This window comes from Salvia splendens, chromosome 11 (genome assembly GCF_004379255.2).
Source record: "Salvia splendens isolate huo1 chromosome 11, SspV2, whole genome shotgun sequence".
In the NCBI taxonomy this organism is placed as follows: Eukaryota; Viridiplantae; Streptophyta; class Magnoliopsida; order Lamiales; family Lamiaceae; genus Salvia; species Salvia splendens.
The window spans coordinates 29,047,608-29,062,816 of NC_056042.1; the positions used below are offsets into that span (position 1 = coordinate 29,047,608).

General features: G+C 38.0%; 1 pseudogene; it reads right to left on the reverse strand.

Moving 5' to 3' along the window:
* Positions 1-5,794: 5,794 nt before the first annotated feature.
* On the reverse strand, positions 5,795-15,179 carry LOC121754745 (annotated as a pseudogene).
* Between the last annotated feature and the right edge of the window lie 30 nt (positions 15,180-15,209).

Below are 15,209 nucleotides of genomic sequence, written 5' to 3' on the forward strand. Positions count from 1 at the left end.
TATAGCAACCTGTTCTTCAATACAAACGAACCGTCTGTCACGCAAAACACGCAACTCTCGAAACAATCGACAAAGCCGCCCGAACGCATTACGGTCCATCCTAAAATTTACGAGGCAATCTGTATCTGAAACTCCAACAAGCCGGTTTAGGTGGTCAATTTGTCTTGGAATCCTATTTAGAATACTATATGGGAGCACTGTTTGTAGCTTTCTTCTTTTCGATTGGCGAAGACGATTTAAGATGAGGTGTAGTACAGCCATGCGTGAAACAAGAAATTTTGAGTTATGTCTTCCAGTGTATGCATCACATACTTGTCAACTTTCTTAGCACGATTCTTGCCAACAGAATTGTTCCCAACAATATTCATATCTTCTGGGAATGATTACAGTAACTGCAAGGGAGAATATAAATTTTCTTAGGTGAACAAAACGATGGTATCATATTTTGTATGGAAATGCAGTAAGTCAGTAGAACAATCCAACTGCTGTTCGTATTGCACACTCAAACCAAACCCTTCATCCAAATTTTTTGCCTTGATTTTGTCTTACAAAAAAAAAGCTATTTTGCCTTGCACACTCAACCCAGACCCAAATCCAATTTTATTACTTCAATCGATCATTTTGGGTTAGACAATTTTGTAAACAAATCAGAAATTTATGACTTCAATAGATCGATTTGGGTATGAAAAAGAACAAAACAAATATGAAATTTAGGACTTCAATCGATCGATTTGGGTAAGAGAAAGAACAAAACAAATCAAAATATGCTGTGAATTAACAGTTCGTTGCATTATCGAGGTATAAAAAACACATATTTGGGCGAATTTCATAATCTAATAAAGGACGCACCTTTCACACCGGATCGACAACGATCGACCTGCTGGGTTTCGAGTGCGAAGTGCGATTGCAGTTTGTAGTCGGATTGCAGTCACAAATCGAAGTACGACCTTCGTACACACCGTTGGATTTCGAGTGCGATTGCAGTTTGTAGCTAGTCAGGCGACGAATTCAGTGTTTTCGTCTTCGAGCTCTTGCGCCTTGCAATGTTCCCCAAATTTGGAGAAGGGCATATTGATTGTACGAAGGGGTAGAGAAGTAATTGGAGGTTGATTCAGAATGTTGTTCAAAGTGAGAAATGGTATTGCGGCTTTTTTTTTAGATTAATAAACACTCCGTTACAGCTATATTCATCGGGCCTAGGCGCGGCCTTGCAGATAGAGTTTCTGAGGGACCGAACAACTGTATATGTAGGTACCATTTCTTAAATGGTTATTACCTATAGACCGAACGGGTCCTTAAGTTTGATACACCTCAAAATTGCAGGACGAAAAACTTCCCAATGCTTGACACGTGTTTATTGATATTATATTAAAAGCTAATTAACATTTCTACCCCTAAAATCAATGGTGATTTTCTATTTTTGCCCCGACCAAGACCTAACAACCAGACTTTGCAATTTTTGCATCAGCCGCCATTCCTTTTTTCACCTCTCATAGAGAAGCAATTATCATCAAAGGTGCAAGGAGACAAAGCTTCTATTGAGGGCTTGTGATTTCTTTTGCCATGGGCTCCCTTTATGATATCTATCAATTTTTTTATAAGAAATATCCCAATTCAATGGCTGATAAATCAGTGAACTTGAACGATATCAACACCCCAATACATCATATGCTGCTTCGACGGGAGGCTGTCTTCTATAAGGAATCAGAAATACATTCGAGGACCTTATCCAACAACCAGCAACATCTCTCACCTCGATTTCAAACTATTTGGTGAAGAAACTTTGAAAAATGATTTGCAAATGAGTAAATTGATGGAGGGGCAATAGTGGTAGATTTTTATTTTCTAGACACAGCTTTCAAAGTAAGAAACTAATCGGGTGAGAAAGCCCCGATAAATTAACTGATGTACACAAGAATAGTTTCATGCGCTTGGGCGGGCCACGCGCCTCTTCAAGGGCCTATGCGAAAATCTTCAATTGTCATCAAACACCGGAGTTTGACCAGAAAATGGGTGTTTTCAGGGCTATTCTATGCTATCAAACAGACCCTTAACAAAAAAAAAAGGTAAAAGTGTGTTTCAAAGTCTGGTAAGCAATCAGACGAGAGATATAGAATTTTTTCATACTATAACGACTTATTTTTGTGGATTATAATTTTTTTCCTAGGAAAAATCAAACGCATTGATAGTTAGTAATCTATTTAAATTCAAGCACAACTGAAAACCAAAAACATCTAAAGTCTTTAGCTATCTGCAACGTTGTCTCTTATCCGTCCCTTAACCGTCTCTTAAATTACTATTCATGTGTCTCACTGTACTTTTTTACTACATCTCTTAACTAAGGGACAGAACCTGCAATCCTCCATCTCTTATCCGTCCCTTAACCGTCTCTTAAATTACTATTCATTAAATTTCATTTTTTTTTTATTTCCAACAAATTCAATTAATAAAAAACACACTTCATTAAATAAAATAAAAATACAACTTAAAATCCTAAAAAATACATAATTAAATTCGTGGCAAAATAAATAAAAAAAGACATAATTTAAAATATTAGAAATTAAAATGCAAATCATTGACCATAAAAATTCCACGGACAGAAGAAATCTTAGTCAAATCAAATTTATAATAGATGCGTAGGAGAAAAAGCAAACGTCATCGATCGTTGTTTGATGAAGTCCACGTCAGGTCATTCAACTCTGTATATTTTGATGCTCTAAATTCATTTTCATTTTTTATTTTTATTTTCAACAAATTCAATTAATAAAAACACATTTCATTAAATAAAATAAAATTACAACATTACATTCTTAAAACAATAAAACAAAACATAATTAAAAATCCTAAAAAATAAAAAATACATTATTTAATTTCTACGGCGATGATGTGCGTCTACCGGTGTCAAAGTTTGCCCAAATATGCTCAATTAGATCATCTTGGAGTTGGGTGTGGGCGGTAGAGTCATGTGTCCTTACCCGAATAGACAACTGTTCTTGTATAAACGGATGCACTCCACTTCGAGGCGGACTACTTGCGGTTGAGCTTCCGGGGGGCTTAAGGGTCAAACAAATTTCCCGCATCGGGTCCTTCGTCTTGGACAATCATGTTGTGCAAGATTATGCACGTATACATGATGTCGACCATGCTCTCCATGAACCACGTAAGAGTCGGGGCTTTGATAATGTTGAAGCGCGCTTGGAGAACCTCGAACGCCCGCTCCACATCCTTCTGAGCAGCCTCCTGCTTCTGCCCAAAAAGAGCATGCTTTGCGTTCACAGGCCTAGTGCACGTCTTCACGAATATTGGCCACTTCGGGTAGATGTTGTCGGCAAGATAGTACCTCATTTTATAGCGTCGTTTGTTAGCGGTGAAGTTGATGACCGGCGTTTTACCATCAAAAACTTCGGCGAAGAGGTCGGATTGGTGGAGCACGTTTATGTCGTTGTTCGAGCCGGGGGCCCTGAAGTATGCATGCCAGATCCATAGCCGGTAGTCGGCAACGGTCTCGAGTATAACGGTGGGTTCGGTGCCTTTGTGGCCGCTCGTGTACGACTCCCTCCACGCCACCGGGTAATTCTTCCATTGCCAGTGCATGCAATCGACGCTGCCAAGCATCCCGGGGAATCCGTGCACTTCTTCGTGAAGGCGGAGCAGAAACTGGCAATTTGTCATGCTTGGCTTCCGGAGAAATTCGTCGGTGAAGGCTGCCCGAACGCCTTTACAGAATTGGATCAAGCACATTCTCCAAGTGCTTTCTCCAATGTGGAAGTATTCGTCGAACACATCTGTCATTTTTCCAGTCGCAAGCTGACGGATTGCTGCAGTACATTCCTGCAGCGTCGTGTGGCTAGGATTGCTGACGGCGTCAAACCTTTTTTGGAAGAACTCTTCCCGGGCCGCCAATGTATTTGCGATGTGGAGAAATAGTGGTCGCTGCATGCGAAAACAGCGACGGAAGTAGGTATCTCCCCATACCGGGTTATCGCAGAAGTAGTCGCGTACTAACCTTGCGGCGGCTTCTACCGGTTAGGATGGATGTAAGTCCGGGAGCGTCTTTTGGGGCGCGGCTTCATCCGCCTCCCGGCGTCGATTTTCTTCAAGTGATTCTTCTATTATTCGACGCATTTGCTCAAATGGATCCATTAGATCGATTAACTTTGAGAGAAGAATCAAAAGAGATGATTTTTGATGAAAATTGGAGTGGAAAGAGAGATGATTTGAGAGGATTAGATGTGTGTTTGTGTGTGAAATGAGGATGAAATAGGAGTATTTATAGAGTAAAAAATAAAAAATAATAAAAAGGGGAAAACGGTCAAAAACGGTAATATTACCGTTTTCGAATTTTAATTTTAACTTTTTTATTAAATTTGAATTTTTAAAAAATAATTTATTGTGTTAGCATGACGAAACCCACTCGCGGGCCGGCGAGTGGGCGTCACGCATCGCCCCAGAACGCGCTAGGTCGCGCAAGCGCGTGGCGAGACAGCTTGTGCGCTGTCTCGGCGTGACGGGGGTCTCGGCGGGATGGTGACGGGACGCTACAACGCGTCCTGCGCTCGTCTCGTCGCGGAGGAACGGGACTCGAGCCACCCGCGTAACGCGTTGTGGGTAGCCTCATCCTTACAAAATATTATCACTAAAAAAATTAGTGGATCTTTTTCACTCTCTTCAATGTAAAACTAATGAATTTAGAGTGAGCTTAAAAAATGGTACCTGATTTTTCAGTTTTGCAAAAATATAGTTCCTAGTCTTTTTTATAGCATTTTGGGTATCGTGACAAAAAATAATCCTAGGTATCACACATGATTTTTGAGTCATAGAAGGTATTTTCGAAAATTTCAATTAAATTGTGGGTATCGGGCATGTGATTTTTCTTCTTCTTCTATTTTTGTTTTCTCCTCTTTCTTTTTAATGTTTTATTTATTATTTGAGGTATTTTTTATCAATATTTACGGCAAGATTTTAGGCAATTTTTCGTGCAGTATTTTTCAATTGGTAATTTAGTTAAAAAATCGTCGTTAATCATTATACATTTACGATCCCAACAATACATAATAAAGAATTTATTTGCAATTATAAATTTTTTTAAAAATATCATTCTTAAAAATCATACTACTTCTAACAAATTGCACTTCAAATACGTGTTATTGACCAAAATATAAATGGATGAAAAATAAAAAATAAATCCAACCGCTCCAATTGTCGAAAAAACTAGTTTTATATATATATCCACGTACACATGTGATTATATTATATTGGAAGAGAGAGAGAGAAAAGAATTAGGGGAAAGAAGTAGAAAGAGAGAAGATATTATCATTTTGGTCTTTTTTGAGTAAGCCAAAAAATATCCTTCATTACAAAAACGTGAAAATATGTTTTAGATTATATTTTGGGTGAAAATCAACCGCTAATAAAATAAAAAAGAATGAATAAAATAGAGAAAAAATATTTCTATTTTTAGTAATGAGTCATCTTCAGTGGAACTAATGGAGTATAAAAAAAGATAAGTACTTCACTCATGAATTTAATCCAAGCTGCACAATTAAAGGTAAAAAATGAAATTTAACGGAAGGTCAAATGGTTTGGTATGAATAACCTAACAATCAAATTTACAATAACAAATGTCCAACACCATCCCCAAATCCCATAATTGTGAAAAAAACAAGACAAGGTTAAGGTATTGAAGTCCAAAAAGAAAAAAAGAAAAGAATACAAAAATGTATCCTGCTTACATGATCTCTTTGCAGATACATATGCCGAACGAGGATGTCCAATCTGCTAAACTAGGCCCCTTGGTTATCGCAAGGAACAGAGTGTATTAGCTTGTGAGGGGCTTTGCCTTGCGTATGTGACCCATACTATTTACAAGATCCTTTCTGGTGCAGACAGGGAACATATTGATGCGTGTTAAACCCTTGAGTCGCCATAGGACGTAGGGAAACTTAGTTGATCACGTGAAGTGAAGCGAACGACTTCATTAAACCAAAGACACATGAACAAGTTCGTCACTGGAGTGTGCTCCCTCACGATTATTGAAGCCTCTGCTAGTGCTGCACACACAAAACCATAAAATTATCCCTACTGTATTCAGAAATAAGATGCTACTTACTGTCTTAACAAAATATGTTGCCAAGAGCTAAATTTAACAAATGATGTACACAGAAACTGTAGCTTGCAGTTACACAAGAAATACTCCGTACAAGACAACCCAAAGATTACTCCTTCAACAGGAAAAAACCATACAATGAAATGATTAGACTACCTCTTGCACAAACAATTATGCTTTTGAAAGATATATGATGATTTTCATCCACAAAATGTTAATTGTAAGTAGACAGTTAGATTTTTTTAAGCTACTGTAAAGATAATATTAGTAAGAGTCTTGGCAGCAAATTCCACTCATCATGTTCTGAAAACTCTTAACCCTATCTAGTATGGTGATGGAATAGATGCGAGCCAGAAACACAATACCTTTCTTCCCATTAAACCTCTTATCTTCGGGAAGACCATCACGGCGATACTGTGCCAACTGGACCCCCACCTCTGCTGGGGTCGCCTTATTTTTATGGACAACAGCCTTTGCCTCATCATACACACTACTACGAGCACCATGTTCTGAAATTGCAAGTTCATGATTTGAACGCCAAAGTAAGGCTTCCAATACACCCAAAGGGTCTCTCCGGAACTGGGACTTAGAATCACCCAAATAGAGTATCTAGCATTTGGGAAAAGACGATGGGCAAGCATCTGGATAAAGAGATAATAATTCACAAAAGAGTTAATATAAATGTCCACCAATCTAAAAAAACAGCAGCACGTAAATAATATATAGGGGTAATTGCGCCAAAATACATAAACTCTAACACAATTATGGTTTTGCACATAAACTATAAATCATCCTATAAATACTCGAACTTTCAATTTTAATCATTTTTCACATTTTAACAAGATCTAAGCTGAGGTGGAGGCCGGAATGCCTGCATGGATTAAATTAAACAGCCGGCGGTGCCAATTGACTATGAGTAAATCGTTTCGTTCAATGTGTCATTCCAGCCTCCACTTTGGCTTATATCTCGCTGAAAACGTCCACGTGCAAAAAATGAGAAAAAAAAAAGAAGAAAGTTTATGCATTTGTACGTGGAATTTATAGCTCTTGTGAAAAACCAGTATCATGTGAAAGTCTGTGTACTAGGCACAATTACCCCTCAAATATAACACTGTATTCTACAGAGAAGAATTACTCATGTGCTAGAATTATTGATGCAATCACCCATGTACAATAATAAAGGAGGCATTTTTTTCTTTTAAACCTAAGAAGACATAACATGACAATCTTAGATAATTTTTTCCAGGTTTTTTCCTTTGTTTGCCCTCCACCATGGTGGAGGTGGAGATGCATATCCTATCTTGCATGTGGCTTCCTATACAGGGTGGAAATTTAGTTTTACTTCCACAGTTGTGGACAATGCTCTTAAAAACAGCACAGAAAGAAAAAAAATGCATTAAAAAATTGCAGAATAAGCACAAGATATTCTTGGCTTCTCTATTTGTATGAAATAGTTATTACAGGAAAAATTTCTCCTCCAACATGACCTTCATTGGAAATTAACCACAAGACTCTTAAATCTTTTTTCCATATCATTACGAGCATTCAAGATGTCAGCAGGAGGACACTAATGCCACTCATAGTTAAGCCTAGACCAAAGTGCCAAAGGGGCTAAATTCAGTTGATATCAAACTTTGGATACAGACAGGAGAAAAAAACAATTATGTTTCAGCTGTGGACAAGTTGTCGATAAACTAGTTATACCTGGTATGATACAATAGTGACTTGCATAAAGGAAAGGAATTTCAGAGTTTCATACCTTCGGTACTTTTCCATTCAATCTTTGGTCTCTGAAGGGTAAGTCTCTAACAATTATGGCACGCCACTTCCCAATGAAACGTCTTTCATCAATTTTGTTCCCCTGTGCTTCCTGTGTTGCTAGAGTAATTTCATCCCAGAAGGCCACATAGCAAACCTGGATCCATTTATGTTAAAATTCAATCATGACCATACTCATACGTGTGAGTCAATATCATACAATCTCCAATTACTTTTCTGTATATAAGACGAAAACCTTCTGAAGTGAAGTTTCTGACATTCCTATAGGTTGATAAAGATCATCTCCACCACCAAATGCACAGGTAGAAACCACCACTTCGCAAGTCTTCATGTAACTGTTGTCTTCATCAGAAATCCTAAATCCTCCAATTTCACTGTAGAACCCACAGTGGGCCTTAGCCTTTTCAGTCACCTATCATATGGTAAGATTTGTGATAAACTAATTGCACCAAAATAAGACTAGGTCTGATAGATATGTATTCTATATTTAGAGGTACCAAACCATAGACCATAATCTGAATGTCTCGCCAACTTAAGATGCAGATTAGTCCTCTTCTAGAGTACAAAACAATGCCATAAGTTGACATTCAGTTTGTTTAACAACAGAGGGCAGATAGAAACTTATTACCTTAAACTCTTATCTCTCTCTTTAAATTTGGTCGATCTCATAGTGTGGTGGGAATTGGTTGATTATGTCTGTTCTTTGTTGCACTTTTTCATTTCTAAATTTGTAGGGCTTTTCCGCCGATTAATTTTAGGTGTTTGTGTTGGAGCTGCAGCAAGTTGAGAGAAAACAAAAAAGGGCGAGAAGATTAAAGGAATTACTGTGATGAAGATAGAATGTTCTCCTAAAATGCTAAGTATCTTTCTGTTCAATATCATGCTGACCTGGAGAGGAGTGAGATCTAAAGGATAAAATGTTGTATGGTAGATGCAAAGTTTCAGTTCAGCTGTGAAAGGATGAAGTGACATAGGAAAAGGAAGTAGCGTTAGGTTTGTTGTTTTGCGTGCATGGCGAGTATCTGAATGTAGAATATTGTTTCAGTGAGATTTTTGCATAATGGCAATAATTATGCATCTTATGTGTTCTGCTAGCTGGGATTGTAGATTTTTGGTTGTGAAAAATGGAATGGAAACTTTCGAGGGGAGTACTGAAGCAATAGGCATTGATTTTCTCCAAATATCGCCCCCTTGTCCTAAGAGCTGTTGAAATATTCTCCAGAAGTTGGTCGGTTTGGCTAGTGCATGGACATCATTAAAGACCCTGATATCCGACCTGGAATGAGATTGGCATGACATATCTCACTTTTTTATGAAAGAAGTACAATAGGTTATCAAACTAAATTCCTTGTATTTGAGATCCAAGATAGTCAAATGTACAATGTACAGCAGTTTAAGCTTTATGATTTGAGGGTAGCTGTCATGGAAGTGTGTGACTGTTGGAGGTGATACACCAGTTGTTGAAGAGGTGTTTGAGATTCAGTTTCAAGAAAACTAACTAGAAAAACAGTAAGCAAAGGAATGTGAGTGTGAATCGTGATATAGTGACTACTAGTGAGTGAATGGTTGAAGATATTGAGGAGTTGATGGTCTTTCTGAGATGATGAATGTCGGGCTAAGGAAAGATGATGATGCTCATATTTATCTATCTCTATTATTGTAGATGAAATTCATCATTAGTTCTCAGTGTGGGGGTGAATGAAACCCGACACATAAACCATTTAGTAAAAGAATCGGGAAGGCTTTTGCTGTATCACTCGAATTATATAAGCACACATGAATGGTTGAAGTGAGGCTATGTGGAACAAAAAGGGCGTGCGAGAGGGATTGATGGAAGTGATTGTGATTAAGCATTTCGAGACTGAGCGAACTATTTTCTACTTAAATAACCTTAGGTGTATTTGATCTTTCCAACATTGCCAGACATAGAGATAAACCAATCATCATGCCTGTTATGGACATTTGGTGTGTAGGAACTGTTCGTTAAGGGTTTAGAACATGATGTCAAAGAAAGGTGAAACCCTATGTAAGTTGGCTTCAGACATGAATGGATCAGAGGAAGACAATGTCCTCTGACGGAGGCAATAATGTTCCTTTACTGGAATTGCTTATCAATCAATGTTTGATGCTTTATTTGACTACTGGCTGTCCTTGTGATATTTTAATTGAATTTTCTGAACAATCTGTTGCCTAAATAAGAATTTGATAGATATGAAGGTATAGATGTTAATTCTTAAAACATGATGGGTTTTTTTTTTCACTTCAATTTTCCCAAGTGTTTCTTCATAAAAAGTTTATTATTTATTTATTTATTTATTTTTCTTTCTTTATAGCAATCAAAAAAGTCTTGTCCTTTTAGTTATTGATTCGGAACTGAATGATAAATCTTCTATGCAGCCTATTCTGATGACTTTTCGTCTTCAAAAAAATGAAACAAAAGCAGAACATCCTCGTGGTAGCAAGGGATCAAAAAATAGCGATTATAAGTTTGGTGCTAGTAGTAGCTGCTCTCGTATCTTATCTTCTTTTCAAATTTTGGCAAAGAAAGAAACGCGATGAGCAGTATGCTCGTTTACTCAAGTTGTTTGAGGAGGATGATGAGTAGAGCTTGAGCTTGGTCTTCGAGATTGAGCGTCTTTTGCTTTTGTATTTTTATGTTTAATGAGGTGAGTATGATTTCTTATTTGAGCTTCTGTTGTTTAAAAACTTGTTTTGTTGTGCTTTTCTTGTGTGGATTATTGTTGCTGCTACATACCCTCGTCCAGGAAGCTGGTAGTTGTCATTCAGATGTTGTTGGATAAATGCTCGATTTGGAAAATGCTATTTGGGTTTTATTAATTGCTACTAGTCTACTTCTATAAGTAACTGCCTACAAAGTTTGTATATTATTCTGTTTTTATGACACTTTGTCCAGTGCTGTTTCTAATTATCATTCCAAAATTAAGGCATATGGATGTTTATATCTTTTGTTTTCTTCTCTGTTTTTAATTTGTGGTGGATGCATAAAGGATTCTAGATTATATTGCCGCTCTAGAATTTCAAGGACATTTTTCTACTTGTTAGCTGACAATCTACATTCCTAATTGGCATGACATATGGTGGCTAAATCTACTTGGCTGCAACTTGGTTTTCTGAGGAATACTACCTGATCATAAGTTGATGCTAGGTTTTAGGGCAAAATAATGCACTGGTTGTTAGGAGTAATGGCATGTTATGTTGTGTGTGTGTGTCTGTTTTCTTAGTGATTATATTTTGTTGTGTGGAAAATATTTAAATGCTAAGTTCTAACAATCTTTACCAGAAGAAAATATGCAGATTTTGCTAGTGGCTGATTCACGCACCTAGACATATTAAATGATCATGAATTAGATAGGTTTTTACCTTAGGCTCTCACAGAATGTTCCATTCTTTGGGAACTTATAAGCAGAGTGATGTTGACTGTATATTTTTTGGTCTATTTCCTTTCTATTATTGGTTTTGATTTTGTTTGCACGACTTCATCAGCAAAAATTCATGAGATACTTTTGGAGCTGAGAGGAGGGGAATGCGAACACGAATTATTGTGAAGACAGATAGTAAGATATCCCAAACACATTTGTAAAGAGTTGTATCAGAATGTCTGGGCAGAAATTGGAAGTATTCTTTTATATAGACTGTTATACATATGATGATATACATTGTGCATATCTATCACTAGTTTGTAACTGAAAATCCTGAGTGTATATTTTTTAACTCTTATCCTGTGGAAAGCCTAGTTTTTGCGACTGTGGCTGTTTATAATTATGGTCGTAATTTTCTTATATGTCCATTCAGTGCTACCATTCCATTGCCCTTGTGTAGAGAGAGGCTATGGATCCAAATTTCATATTTACTCAATGTATATTTGTTAAAATCACAATCTATTGGTAGTAGTAGTATTTTGCAATTAGAACATAAATTACTGTTGGTAATGTTATTGAATGGAGTATTTCTTCGACATGTACAAATATGTGTGAACCCGGCATACTGGTTCTGTCAATCTGGTCCCATTTCCAAATTTTGTTACTGTACTAATGGTTTCGGCCTAAAATCTGAAAAATTAGGAAAAATATATGGAGAATTGATGATAATTAGGGAAATAAACCAAAAACTCAACCATTTTGAACTGGAACTGGAACTGCCATTTTGTTTGTAGGCCGAATGGTTCCAAGTTTTTGGGAACCGGAGCTGGCGGCATCCGTAGATCACAACAAAGAAAGTGATGCTCGTCCATGGCTCGTTGTATTCATACTCATGTCTCACTTTCGGAAACTACTTAATAGCCCTCTCATTCTTCAAATGAAAAATAGCGAAATCAAGAAATGAAAATGGATTATATTTCAAATGTTATTATAATAAAGTATGCACGAGGGGTTATCGATTATCTTTATTGCTGATCATTTATTTAATTTAATTTATGGATTGGGTAATAGAAAATTAATGATCGAATTTTCTGGCCCCACCTTACCCCATGTGTATGAGTTGATATTGTTGAAGCATTAGACTCGTGCTAATTAATGTATAGTACAGTACTTTTCAAGGAAATAAATGGAAATACAAATTATGGAATGGAAATGAATTCACAACTTACATCATCCGCAATGGCGCCCGTCCCGGTGGACGTCCGCCATTGTGTAAAGGTGACGCGGATACGGACGTCCGCTGCGGCCTCTGGGTGATGACCTACCTACGTACGTATACATCCAAATGGCAAGTATCCATGCCCTAATTTTATTAGGAGGTCTCATTCTACCAGACACCACGGGATGTAAGGTTCCATTTATGTGGTTGAATGCGCTTGGGGATCCGGAAGAGGTGAAGACGTTCCATTTATGTGGTTGAAGTTGGGGAAGTGCGGCATTGGCCTACCTTTATCATTATCTGTGCGAGGCTTCCATGGATAAGAGGAAAGAGTTGGGCGGGCCTATGATCCTTCTGCAGCTATGGGCGTGGGAAAGAATGCCCACATTGAGGCATTCGTTCATAGGATCAGTTGTGCACGAGCCATATACACCATGTGGCGCCAGGTATATATCTAAGTATTTATCTATTTATGCATATTGGGTAATTTTCTTACATCAATTTTATGTATAGGTGGAAAGGAACAACGCATATAGGAAATGCTCCTAGACACTCGGTTGAGCATTACTGTGACCAAATATCTCTGATTAGACCTGACCAAGTGAATATTATTTCGGTTTAGACTTCATTTATGAACTTATTATGGAATTAATTTGGCATTTGCATTGTTGTTTTGTAGTTTATCTGGACGTCATACGCACATTGCATACTGTCTGACTACTGCAATGATGTGAATGGATGCTCTTTGTGCGAAACCTACTTGGTATGTTAGGCCTATGTCGAGGCACATGAGCCTGGACGAGTGCGGCGACAATTCAATCGGTATCAGGATATACCTCAGTATGTAGACAGGATGCTAAGGAACGCCGATCATTTGGGCAAAAATGATCGGCGTGGTAAGAAGGGCAACAAGTAATAGAAGACTTTAGTACGGCCATGGCTCAACAACTCGTTATGCCTCCACTCAACGATTGTGCCTGGATTCCTATACTGCCGTTCAAGCATGTAGCTTGGCAAATCCCTAAATGACTCCCCCCATCCACCAAATACAATCTCTAAAGCCCTTCTCCGTGCATACCATGCCTTCTTATAACTGATTACCACATGAAATTTGTCATGAACAAAATTTCTTACGGCTGCGGCACTGAACTCGGCATTTTTTAGCAACTGGTGGCGAATACACAAAGCAATCACTGGTGATGAAAAGTTAGCATGTCCTCTATCATTACGATGGCCTTCACAACTATGGCGTCCCCACCACTTCCTAATCTCCCACATATCATCATGGGTAGGGCTGGCAAATCGTGCGGATTGGGTCGTTATCAGGTCAACCTGATAATGACCCAACCCAATAAGGCCTAATCTGAACCCGACTTGTTAAGGAAACTGTAAATCCGAACATGAACCCGACCTGCTACCTTCAAATCCGAACACGACCCGCACCCGACACGAACCCGTTATCGACACGATATAATATGGGTTGACACGACACGATAACAACCCGAACCTGATATTACATGATTATAACCTAATATTACACGATTAAACCTTAATTTTTAACCTAATTTACACAATTAAAATTCGTTTTATATTATTTAAACCTAATTTATAAGAAATTAAAAAATTAAAGTAATATATATTTTTTAAATAATAATAAAAATAATAATATTATTTCTTAATGGGTTACCAGTATCCGACCCGCATCCGACCCAAACCCAACCCGAAATTACCGGGTTCTTAATGGGTCAACCCGATAAGGACACAGATCCAATAAGACTTGACCTCAACCCAATAATTTCGTGCGGATTCGTGTCAGATTATCGTGTCGTATCGAAAATTGCCAGCCCTAATCATGGGCCATGTGTATAACAGAAACTTCCCACCGACATTCATTTGTTTTTTCAGCGTCGGTCTCGCTGATAATAGTTGTCCCATCTTCTGTCCTCCCTGCTGGATATTTGCACACGGCATGCCACCTTCTTAATTTGCTCTCAACCACCCTAAATTACCGGTGTTGCCTCATACTCCACATAGTAATAGCAGTCTTCACATGCAGCTTGCTATCAAATTTTGTTCTCGCATTAATCCGATATGGGTGTTCTTCATCCCAGTACATGGTACTGCGTTCATTACCAACTTCAGGTACCTCATAAGGACCACTCGGCAGTCTGCAAAAATATTTCAACCTAGTGTGAACGTATTCTGGAAGTGGTTGTTCACCTTGCACGACGAGTTTATACACTACCTCCTCATCACTAGAGTCAGCACCAGAATCATCACTTAAAATATCATCAGACGATGATGACGACAATGGTGGATCAAGGTCTCCTCGTACAACATGAACATCAGCATGCTCTTGTACATTCTCTTGAGTATTCAATCCAACATCAGCAGCTTCTGCAACATCTGTTTGCTAATTCATACCGCAATCAATGCTCATAGGTTCAAACCTCGTAGATGATCCAACACCATGCTCAACAATTGGTGGGATGAAGGCATTTCCAGCAGGCAAATACTCAATAAATAATTCAATATCCTGAGTAGAATTTAGAGCCGCATTGAACATAAACAACACACTTTCATCACTGTCAACCCCAGTACGTACATAACTCGTACCAGTACCCAAGAAACAATGCCTCCATGATATATCGATGGAATGTTGATTTGAATCTATCCTTATCTTAGCATATATCATTGCAACTAATTCAGAGAATGAAACGCACGA